General features: G+C 44.7%; 3 long non-coding RNA genes across 3 annotated transcripts; 2 read left to right on the plus strand and 1 right to left on the minus strand.

The window, feature by feature from the left end:
* Nucleotides 1-595: 595 nt before the first annotated feature.
* Nucleotides 596-2,475, plus strand: LOC126980320 (uncharacterized). The gene is made up of 2 exons (XR_007733071.1): nucleotides 596-998; nucleotides 1,349-2,475. It is a non-coding gene; the product is annotated as an uncharacterized LOC126980320 (long non-coding RNA).
* A 1,460-nt stretch (nucleotides 2,476-3,935) lies between these two features.
* On the minus strand, nucleotides 3,936-6,151 carry LOC126980316 (uncharacterized). The gene is made up of 2 exons (XR_007733067.1): nucleotides 5,739-6,151; nucleotides 3,936-4,391 (listed from the first exon to the last, which is right to left on the minus strand). It is a non-coding gene; the product is annotated as an uncharacterized LOC126980316 (long non-coding RNA).
* A 1,347-nt stretch (nucleotides 6,152-7,498) lies between these two features.
* LOC126980318 (uncharacterized) lies at nucleotides 7,499-8,997 on the plus strand. The gene is made up of 2 exons (XR_007733069.1): nucleotides 7,499-7,899; nucleotides 8,221-8,997. It is a non-coding gene; the product is annotated as an uncharacterized LOC126980318 (long non-coding RNA).
* The last annotated feature ends 2,039 nt before the right edge of the window (nucleotides 8,998-11,036 follow it).

An 11,036-nucleotide genomic window follows, 5' to 3' on the forward strand; every position in this document is an offset into this window, starting at 1 on the left:
GGGGTTTACGCCGTTTTCTTGAGTAAGCGATATATTCAACGCAGAAAAGAAGCGTGCTTCCGAACACGCTTAGTTCGTAAAATGCTGGGACGTAACACTAGCAGGTGATAATTGTATAACCTGATAAAATGATAAGTTAATGACAATTATGAATAAACAAATGTGTAAGTTAATGACAATTATGAATAAAGTAATGTGTATATATAACCCCTATATATTATAATCTGTATATATAACCTGAAACAAAATGAATGACATCTATGAAGCAAATAATCTATAAATATAACCCCTATATATAATCTGTATATATAACCTGAAAAAAGAGAAGTAAATGACAACTACATATAAAATAATCTGTCTGATATAAGATCCATTCCATTTCTGTTCAGAGCCGCCGTGGGTCGTCAGTTAACTGTTATGAAATCATTGGCAGTGCGCAGCGACGCGCCCTCTGGCGTCTTTTGCACGCCAATAACGATGACAAGTTTCTTTTGAAAGTGAGAACTGCAGTGCATGGGTGACGAGGAAGGGGTAGATGTAATATAAATAAGGAAGTGCGCAGAAGAAAGCCAGGCGCGGAGAGAGTGGACACGAGGGACGCACACGAGGCGGAGTGGGTAACAAACTTTCTATCAGTACGACGCCGTGAATGCCGATAAGTGTGTCCGTGCCCCCGCGTCGGTCAGGACCTCGAGGCGACATTCGGCAACACGACCACCTCATGCAACATAGGGAAAATAATAAATAAGACAAACCTCATATTAGACGGATTAAAATAAATGAGCTGCATGTCGAAAGTGCACATGAATGGCGCACAAAGTCGATCAAAGGAAGCCAGTCAAGTGTCGGCGGCGTTGTAGTCCGGTGTCGCAGGGCGGGGGTGAAAGCAAGTATATAAAGACACCTGTGAAGGAGCTTACCACACCTGTCCTCTACGCCGCCCCGCCACGCCGGTGCCGCCTTGCCCTCCCTCGCCGCCGCCACTGCCTTGCCACACGGTAACACCCGCACCCTATCTATCTATTTACCAATCTTTCTATCTATTTACTTACGTATCTATCTATCTATTCCGTATCCATATATATATCCCCTACACAGACACACATTACAGAGCTCCAGAATGAGGTAACCCCCCCCCCCCTCCATTCTCTACACACACAAACATTGGGTATAAGAAATGTTAACGTATATTCTTTCCCTTACATGATACAAGCAAATGTGCAAGATCAAAAGCTGGGAGAGAGAGGGAGATAGATAGATAGATAGATATACAGACCGTCAGACAGATATAGAAAAAGAAACAAACAAACACAGGTGACAGTAACGACATCGATTCTTTCCCCGGCAGGTCAACGCATCAACCATCATCACCAGCTCTCTACCATGCGGGCCGTCACCCTCGCCATCCTCGTGGGCGTGTGTGTGAGCCTCGCCCTCGGCCTGCCCCCGCCACAGCCCGCGCCCGCCACAGACGCCGATAGAGAAGGGAAGTTCGTCATCATGGTCCTGCCGAGCGAGATAGAGGTCCCAAAGTTCGAGGATAAGTTTTTGTATGAAGACACGACGCCGGCAAACCTCAAGCCGGGGATGTTTGACTTCTTTAAATATTATGGATTCAATATTTAGGAGGATTTGCAGCAGCGGATACAAAAATAGAAGCAAACACAGGAAAAAGAGGAAGAGGAAGAGGAAGAGGAAGGGCAGATGCGAGAGGAAAGAGGAGGAGACGAAGGATATTATGGATTCAATATTTAGCAGGAGGATTTGCAGAAGCGGATAAAAAAATAGAAGCAAACGCAGGAGAAAGAGGAAGAGGAAGAGGAAGAGCAGATGCGAGAGGGAAGAGGAGACGAAGGAGGAGACGCTATGCACTGAACACTATGGGTCAGGACGAGGGGCTAACGTAATGGGCTTGGGGAGGTTATATCGTAGGTTGAACCGAGGACTGATGGACAATGGAAAGTAATGAAGGTAAAGTCAGTGAAAGTAACGGGTCGGCAAGCCAGGACCTGTATTTTTCAACCTGATTTACCTGTTCCTTTTTTTTTTCTCCTTTTATTTTACTATTTTTTGTTCAGTTTTTTTTCGTGTTTCTTTATTTCTTTGTTTTTTGCTGTCTTCCTTTCGTTTCTTTTTTTATTTTTGTTTTCTTTCATTTATTTTTTCTTTCCCTCTATCTTTCTTTGTTTTAGCTCTTTCTTTCTTCCTCCTTCTTTTTGTCGGAACACGTTGGGAAAGGCCTGAAAAAGTTGATGACGTTGATGAAGACGATGGACGATGACTTCAGCGCAAGAACATGTCCTATACACGTCCTGCCGTTCTTGCACACCTGGCCATTCACCTCGCTTATACATGCTGTTTTGTTTGTTTGTTAAGGTGTTGTTTTATATGTCAGGTAGTGTAGGTTACGTCCTTACGGTGCTGTCATTTATTATTTCTTTTTATACTCTGATTAAAATGTTATAATCTATCTCACCCTCTTTGGTTTCTCTGCCCTGGTTGGTGGTACAATAAAAAGCCTGTAATTATAGCATGCAGGGAGTCTTAAGCTTTACAAAAATTATGACGTTCAATAATTTTGTCTGTTATCTCATTTTCTTCTCTACTTGTTGTTCTTCCTCTTCTTTGCTCCCTTCTCTCCCTTCTCCTCACATTATCGAATGGTCGGAAAAATCGCAAATGTCCTTTAGTATTGACAAATGCAAAGTCATGCACATTGGGTCCCGAAATAGTAACCACACATACATCATGAATGGGAAACCTCTGCAAGCGATGCAGGAGGAAAAGGATTTTGGGGTCACTATCAGCAGTGACCTGAAACACGCGAATCACTGTAAAAAAGCCTACAACAAAGCCAACACTATGCTTGGGTTCATAGCAAGGAACTTCGAGTGTAAAACGCCAGACGTGATGCTATCCTTGTATAATTCCATGGTAAGACCGCACCTCGAGTATGCAGTACAGTCTGGTCTCCCAATTACAGAAAGGACATTGATTTACTGGAAAGGATTCAACGACGCGCCACAAAGATGATTCCAACCTTCAGGGCTCAGCCGTACGAGGAACGACTCAAGCGACTCAATCTGTTTACACTGGAGAAAAGACGCCTACGAGGGGATATGATTCAAGTCTTCAAATATCTGAAAAAGTTCAATAACGTCGATTACTCCAAATTCTTTGAGATGCAAACCAACTCAAGAACTAGAAATAACGGTTTACCCATTCAGTCGAGTCGATGTAACACGGACATTGGAAGGAGTTTCTTTTCAAACCGAGTCATCCGCCACTGGAACAATCTTCCCTCAGTAGTAAATGCGAATACCATCAACTCCTTCAAATATCGAATCGAAGTCATTTCGCTGCGTCAGGAGTAAATTGAATATCTAGGTGCTTTCTTCTGCTCCTCAATGTCGAGGTGCTTTCATCTGCTCCTCAAGCCCCAAGTGGCTGTCGAGCAGATTAAATCACCAAGGTGGGCAACCTCGTAATGAGCCAATAGGCTTTCTGTTGTCTGCATTTCCATGTTTCCATGTTTCTTCTTATTGTTCATGTTCTTCTACTTCATCATCATCATCGTTATCTTTATTTTCATTTCCGTCCTTGATTTTAATTTCCTTCGTCTCCTGCTCCTCCTCCTCCTCCTCCTCCTCCTACTCCTCCTCCTACTCCTCCATCAGTTCCTAAGGCTGCTCCTCTTCCCTTTCGCATCTGGTCTTCCTTTTCCTCTTTCTACTGCGCTGCTTCTCCTGTATTTGTTTCCGTTGTTTCCACTGCTGGTGTTCCTCTTCCTCCTCCTGCTCCTCCTCCTCCTCCTCCTCCCAACCACTGCCACTCTCATCTCCTCTCCACCTTTAACAGTAAGAGTGAAAGCTTTTTGTCTCCTTCACTATGGACACCCTACTGCTCTTGTTTTGATAGTTACAAAAACACACAAAGGAAAAAGGTAAATTTAATCCATCCACACACACATACACGGAAGTCAAACAGAAGCAACAGAAGGAACTTAAAGCTAATACACGACGGTGAACGCAGTGCCCCTGAGAGACACGCCCTCCCTGCCTTCCATACGCGCATGCACGGACCGCGGTGTGAGGGGGCGCGGGCATCAGCCAGTTTTGGTTGAATGAGAAATGGTGATGACTGGCTTATTCGGGAGGACTACTGGCCATGATGGTAGAGCCCCGAGGAGGTCCGTCAGTGGTAATTCGATGACGGTAGGGTTAATGTCGATTGTGGGGAAAATGAAGCGGCCGTCCCTGTCCTGGTCCTGCGGCCTGGGCGTGGCGACCCCCGCCGCGGCGAGGCACAACACCGCCGCCACCACTGGCACCACCTTCATGGCTGTGGCCCGGACGACACGAGACTGGCGACGAGGTGACTGTTGACGAGCCCTGAAGGAGGAGGAAAGAGAATGGTGAAGAGAATGTGATAAAAAAGCGCCTTGTTAAACTTATGCCTATCAGCTTTATTTCTCACCAACACAGTATGCCATTAGCAGCGATGGGGATCCGCGGAGCAGCAGCCAACAACTTAAAAATGCCTTAAAGATATGCGACAAAAAAATAAAGAACTTGCAGTAGAAAGTTAAAAAAATGCGAGGTGATTTAATTAAAGTTTTTAAATGAAGGGGACTGATAAAGGCGATTTAGATGAAATACTTGCACTAAAAACATGCAAGAACACGCAGCAGCGGGAATAAGTTGGATAAATTCTGGTGCAGGACCAAAATAAGCAAAATCTGGTTCACGAACAGGCTGGCTGATGAGTGGAACAGACTGAGCAGGCTGGAAGTGGAGGCGAACACGACTGAAAGCTTTAATTGGAAGTTAGATGTATTAATGGATGGGGTGGGTGGTGGTGGGGGGTGAGATGGTGAATAACCCACTCTCAGGGGATGCAATGTGTAGGGCGTCTGTCTGTCCTACAATAGTCTCCTAATAACGTTGTGTATCCTCGTGGTCATTAAGCTAATCCTGTCCTCTTTAGTCTCCTTATATACATGTCTATCCTCGTGGTAATTAAGCGCCAAGAATCCTTCAGTAACTTAACCCTGTCCTTTTTAGCCTCATATCCTTGTGTATCCGCGTGCAGGTCATTAAGCCCCATGTCGTTCAGTAACTAAACCCTATCACCTTTATCTTCAGCAGGCGTCGGAAGTCAGAAGGTGCAGGGTCGAAAGGATATTCAATGCTACTCTCTAAGTTCTTCAGGCAAACCAGATGACACTAAGCCTGCTCCTCTCCTTCTCCTGCACTTGCTCTTCCGCCTCATTATTCTGCTGCGTCTACTCCTATGGCTGGATGGGTGAATCACGTGTATGCGTAGCGAAAGTGAGGAACCCCGGCCCTTCCCTACGTCCCAGACTCCTGAAGACGCCCCAAGTCCACCTGTCTATTCTGAGCGTAGGTACTGCTGGGCACGGGACGAAAAGAAAGCAGGGAAAGGGTGCTGGAGAAAGCGAAAGGGAAAGGGTGGAGGGGAGTCTACGGCAGGGTGAACTCGTAACCGAGAGGAGCTTAAGAACTTCGTATACGTGACTAAACAGGATAAATGTCTGTCTGTAATGGCTGTCTGTTTTCTAATGACCTAATAATGGTTGCTGCTGCTGATGATTATAATGAACTATGTCACTGTCTGTCCTATAGTTGCCTAATAAAGGTTGATGATGATGTGGAAGAGGATGATGATGATAATGCTGAACTATGTCTATGATGATGATGATAAAGGAAGTCACTCACTGTTGGCCCTGTGCGTTGTGTCTGGCTGGTGGTGGAGTGCCCGGGGCTGCGACAAGGCGTGTGGAGGCGTGTGGAGGCGGCGGAGGACAGGCACTTGTGGCACTGAGTCCGCTGCCTTGCTATATATACACCAAGTGATTGCCATGAACGGAAAGTGATCGAACTCAAGGGCACCCAATCGTCTGTTTCGAGCAGCGACCCCAGTGACGGGATTTCTGGGTCACACGGCGATTGTGTCTTGTAGCGAAGGCGCGAAACTCATCATTGCGGTTTAGAATATGAATGAAAAACCTTAAAAAAATCGTCATCTGGTTTGCGTCAACAGTGAAATACAATCGATGTTAAATGATAGTAAGAGGAGAGTGCGTGCTGGCTCCTCCCAGGCTCCTCCCCTTCCCTGTCATCTCCCAATCCTGAATTCTACCCCCGTGCGCCTCCCCGCCCCAGCCCCCCTACCAAACAGCCTAACAGTCTCCCTCTTTCACCCCGATTCTGGCGCCCCCTCCTCGGATCCACGTCTCACACCCTTACCCTCCCCCTCTCATTTTTTTTTTTACGTCTATGCCTATGGCGCCGGTAGGCTTGCTTGAGGGGCCTGGATGGTGTTCGGCCCCAGCCCGTCATGGCGCAGGCAAGTGTTTATAGTGGCGCCATCTTCTCTTGGCCCATGCTGCCCCCCGGAACTCCTTCATGATTCACTTGGACGGTTTCCTCTAGAGTCCGGGTTGATGGGTGGTCTTCAGGACAGCATGTGGGTAGTTTTAAGCCACTCGGCGGTGACTGAAAAATCCGAGGTGGTAGACGAGGGGATTCGAACCCGCGTCGTCCATCACGTGGTGAATGTGGGCCCAGTACGCTACCACTCAGCCACCGCCTACCCTTCTCCTACCCTCTCCCCTTACTGTCTCATCCCCCTCCCTACCTACTCTCCTCTTCCTAGTGTCTCTCCCACCACCTTCCCCTACCGACTCCTTTCTAACTGTGTCTCCCTCTCTCCCACCTTACATATCCTCAGGGACTTTCACTCACACCCCGATCTCGTGATGAATAAAAACTAGGTAACCGACATGTAGAAATCCGGGGCTCTGGCGGGTGAAAGCAACGTAAACAAAAAAACAAAAAAAACAAAACAAAAATAATGATCAGAGTAGAGGAATAAAACAAGTATCCAGGGTTCACTGAGTCGTACCCTGACTCTTAGATGTACTAGCAAGCAGGTAACAAAGCCAAAACGACAAGAACAACAACAACAACAACAACAACAACAAGGAGTAACAGGTCACGAGGAGTTGAAGTGGTATGAGTAAGGATGAATAAAATACGGAATGAGACTTTGATACCGACGACGGATGAAAAGAGAAATGGAACCCTAAATTCATCGATGGAAATAAGAATAAGACATCCACACAACATCAAATTCATCATGGACAGTCGCAGTGAAATGGATAAGGACGAACAAAAAACGTGATGAGACCTTGACACCGACGACTAAAGAAAACAGAAATGGCACTCAAAATTCATCCATGGAAATAATAATAAGGCATGTACACAACCTCAATTTCATCATGGACACATCTGAGTAAAATAAAACAAAGAAAAAAAACTTTCTTTTGAGTGTAAGGATGCAGGGCACGTGACGAAAAGAAAGTGGCGAAGGGGTACTGGAGAGAGCGAAAGGGAGAGGGTGGAGGGAAATCTACGAAAGGCGAGGCGAGGCGCTGCATAACAACACCAAACTTTCGATGGAAGGGAGAGACGCGAATAACGAGCAGCACGTCCGTTATCCTGCGACGTCCTGAACTTGACGAGACTTTCCCTTACTTCATTTACAACACACAAGGTAAATCTCTCCCTTGAACCATTAAAAGCCTCATTAGTTAACCCCTTGAAAGAATGGGTGTAACTTGTGGCATCAGCGGTGGTTCTGAAAGTGTGTAAGAAAGTCAAAGAGAGTCTGGGACCACTCGGACGCCGGTGTAATGTCCTGATGTCTCCTCGCGGCGGCCCTAGCAGGTGAGCGAAAGAAAGTATATATACACATGCGTCTACCTCTTGTCCCCCACCACACCTGTCCACCTTGCCACCCTGACACCACCTCGCTAACGCCGCTGCCCTGAACGCCCTCCAACCTGCCCACCCCTGCTACTGGTTGACTCACACGGTAATACACGCACCACCACCACCACCACCAGCATCACCATCGCTGCCACAATCACCACCGCCACCACCACTAACATAGCTCAGCAACACACCTATCCTAGACCAACTCAACAATACTGCACACACACACAAAAAGAAAGGTAATCACTAACAACACCTGAAACACAACTACCTACAATTACAGTTCATTAGCACAGAATAACTGCAGAATATCTTTGAAGCAACAACCTTTTTACATAGATGCATTGTTTAAACTTTTTTCTCTACCCTTTCGACTCTACCTGTAAACAAAAAAAGTACACCTGTATCTCGTTCCCCCCAGGTAGCAGCACTCTACCATGCGGCACCTCGCCCTGCTCAGCTTCTTGGGCGTGTGTGTGGCCCTCGCCCAGGCCATGCCCGTGGCCATACAGGCAGAAATAGCCGGGGCGGACCGAGATGGACGCTTCATCATATACATCCTGCCGGAGACGCTGGCGGGGTTTCCGGAGCATAAAAAAGAGCTGTACATAAAGGGATCCAAGATTGGGATGACGGGAGAGAAGAAGGGAACAGCAGGTAAAGGGGAGGGGGCAGCAGCAGGTGTAGGGGAGGGAGGAGGGGCGGGAGAAGCAGCAGCAGCAGAAGAAACAAATGTCGCTGAAGGTGATGAACAGACTACCTGCTACTGGCCTTTCTGCATCACCAACATATCAAACTAAGGCACGGGGCGTCAAGGTGTTCTAGTCAGTGTTATTGTTACCTTTGCTGTTATCATTATTGTTACTCTTGCTACCCTTACTTTTGTTACTGCTTGCTATCTCCACTTTTTGATTTTCTTGCAGTCATTACCATCGTTACCCTTTCTGTCATCATTTTTGTTTCCCTTTCATTATTTTTGTTACCCTTGCTACTTTTGTTACCGTGTCATTGTTACTGTTACTTTTGTTCTCATTGTTTTTGTTATCCTTAGTGTCGCTGTCATAGTTACCCCTGCAGTCATTACCTTTCTATTATTTATCTACTATTACCATTATTACTGTTCCTATTATCACTGATTTTTAAGTTGTTTTTTTTTTACATCAAAGAAAACGGCTCAAAAAAAAAAAAAAAAAAAGAAGCCCGCTACTCGCCGCTCCCCGTTGTTATTTCCCCTTTTAGTCATTATCAATAGTTATCTTGGCAGTCATTACTATTACTATCCCTGTTGCTGTTTTCGTGTTCACTGTTTATTTGTTTTTATTAGCTACTGTTGATGTTGGTTTGTTGTGTGACAGAAAACGGAGGACGAGTTGATCATGTCTGGTCTCGTCTGTACCTCATTTTTTTTTATAGTATGTAGATTTCTTTACTGAGATTAAAATATTACGTGTTTTAGTTTAGTTGACATAATTTGACTCTCCTTTAAAATGTGAAAAGGGCGAAAAGAAGGGAAAGATGAATTTAAAGTGAAACAGTGACGCTTTATGAAATACGAAAATGTTTTAGTTGATTTGGCATAATTTGACTCTCCGCTAGAATGTGAAATGGGCAAAAAGAAGGGAAAGATGAATTTAAAGTGAAACAGTGACGCTTTATGAAATACGAAAATGTTTTAGTTGATTTGACATAATTTGACTCTCCTCTAGAATGTGAAATGGGCAAAAAGAAGGGAAAGATGAATTTAAAGAGAGACTGTGACGCTTTATGGAATACGAAGATGAATACTAAGATACCTAACAAAAGCCTCCAGGTGCTAGAAAGGTAAGTACCTGTGTGTTATGTAATATTCGAATAGATCAAAATACGTCGTTAATTCAGTAAAAAAAGAGAAAAGAAGCCAAATGAAACCAGTGAGGAAAAGAGGAAAACAGGGAGAATGTAAAGAAAACAGGACAGGTGAAAAATTACAGAAGTGGCATTAACGAAGATATAGAAGAAAAACGTATTTGATACATATCTGAAACTAAAATATATATATAAAAATGAAGGCACAGAAAAATCAAATGGATACATATATACATACATACATACGTACATAATTATATGAAACATAAAATTAAAAGTGTAGGCACACACAAAAAACTAAAACATAAGAAACAAGATATTAAGCAAATGAAGTAATAAGAAAAAAACTAAGATACAATAGATATTAAAAACTTAAAATGATAAATAAAAAAATCTAGGAACAGAAAAAGAAACTAAAACAAAATCTATTAAACGGATATTAAAACAAAAACTGAGATAATGAAAATGCAGGAATAGAAGAAAAACAAAAACAAAACTAAGACAAAAACGAAGGTAAAAAAAACGTTCGTAAAAAGAGGAAAAAAACAAACATTAGTCTCAACATGTCAATCAGGGGAACAATGTCATGTTACCTGTATTGGCTGAGTCAGGTGTATATTTCCCTCCCGTTACCTGGAAGACTAATTGCCGCGTGTGACTGATGGAGGCACAGGTAAGCACAGGTGAGAGAGGGAGAACGTTCGGCTTTAAGGGGGAACTAAAGCTTTCTTATGAGACCCAAGTGCTGTTTTTCTCCTATTTAGGTCATAGATAATTACTGCTTTCTGCTCCTTGCGCGTCTGTGTGTGTGTGTGTGTGTGTGTGTGTGTGTGTGTGTGTGTGTGTGTGTGTGTGTGTGTGTGTGTATCTGTATGCATGTTAGTCTCTCTCTCTCTCTCTCTCTCTCTCTCTCTCTCTCTCTCTCTCTCTCTCTCTCCTCCTGCACTTTCACTTGTGACTGACGTATGCCTAAGAGGTCAGAGAAAGGGCATGAGAGGGAAGGAGGGAGAGAGGAAGGTAGGTAGGGAGGAGAGGGAGGAAGAGAGGGAGGTAAAGGGGTGCTAAGCGTAGGTAAATAAGACTGCATAGAGGTATTAACGAAGCTACAAAGGTGGATACGGGAACAGGTAACTTGGGGAAGGGGAGAAGAAAGGGAGAAGGGGAGAAGAAAGGGGGAAAGGGGAGAAGAAAGGGGGACAGGGAGGGAATAGGGGGTGGGGGAGGGAAGGTCGAAGAGGTGGAGGGAGGTAAGAAGGAAGAGGATATGCAAGGTATTTAAAAAGGGAGTCTGAAACGCAGGTAAGGCAACGTGTAATTAAGGAGGCAGGTAAGGTATTAATTGCACGTAGGCACATGCGTAAGAAAATAAATGAAGGAGAGAGAGAGAGAGAG

This window comes from Eriocheir sinensis, chromosome 44 (assembly GCF_024679095.1).
Source record: "Eriocheir sinensis breed Jianghai 21 chromosome 44, ASM2467909v1, whole genome shotgun sequence".
Lineage (NCBI taxonomy): Eukaryota > Metazoa > Arthropoda > Malacostraca > Decapoda > Varunidae > Eriocheir > Eriocheir sinensis.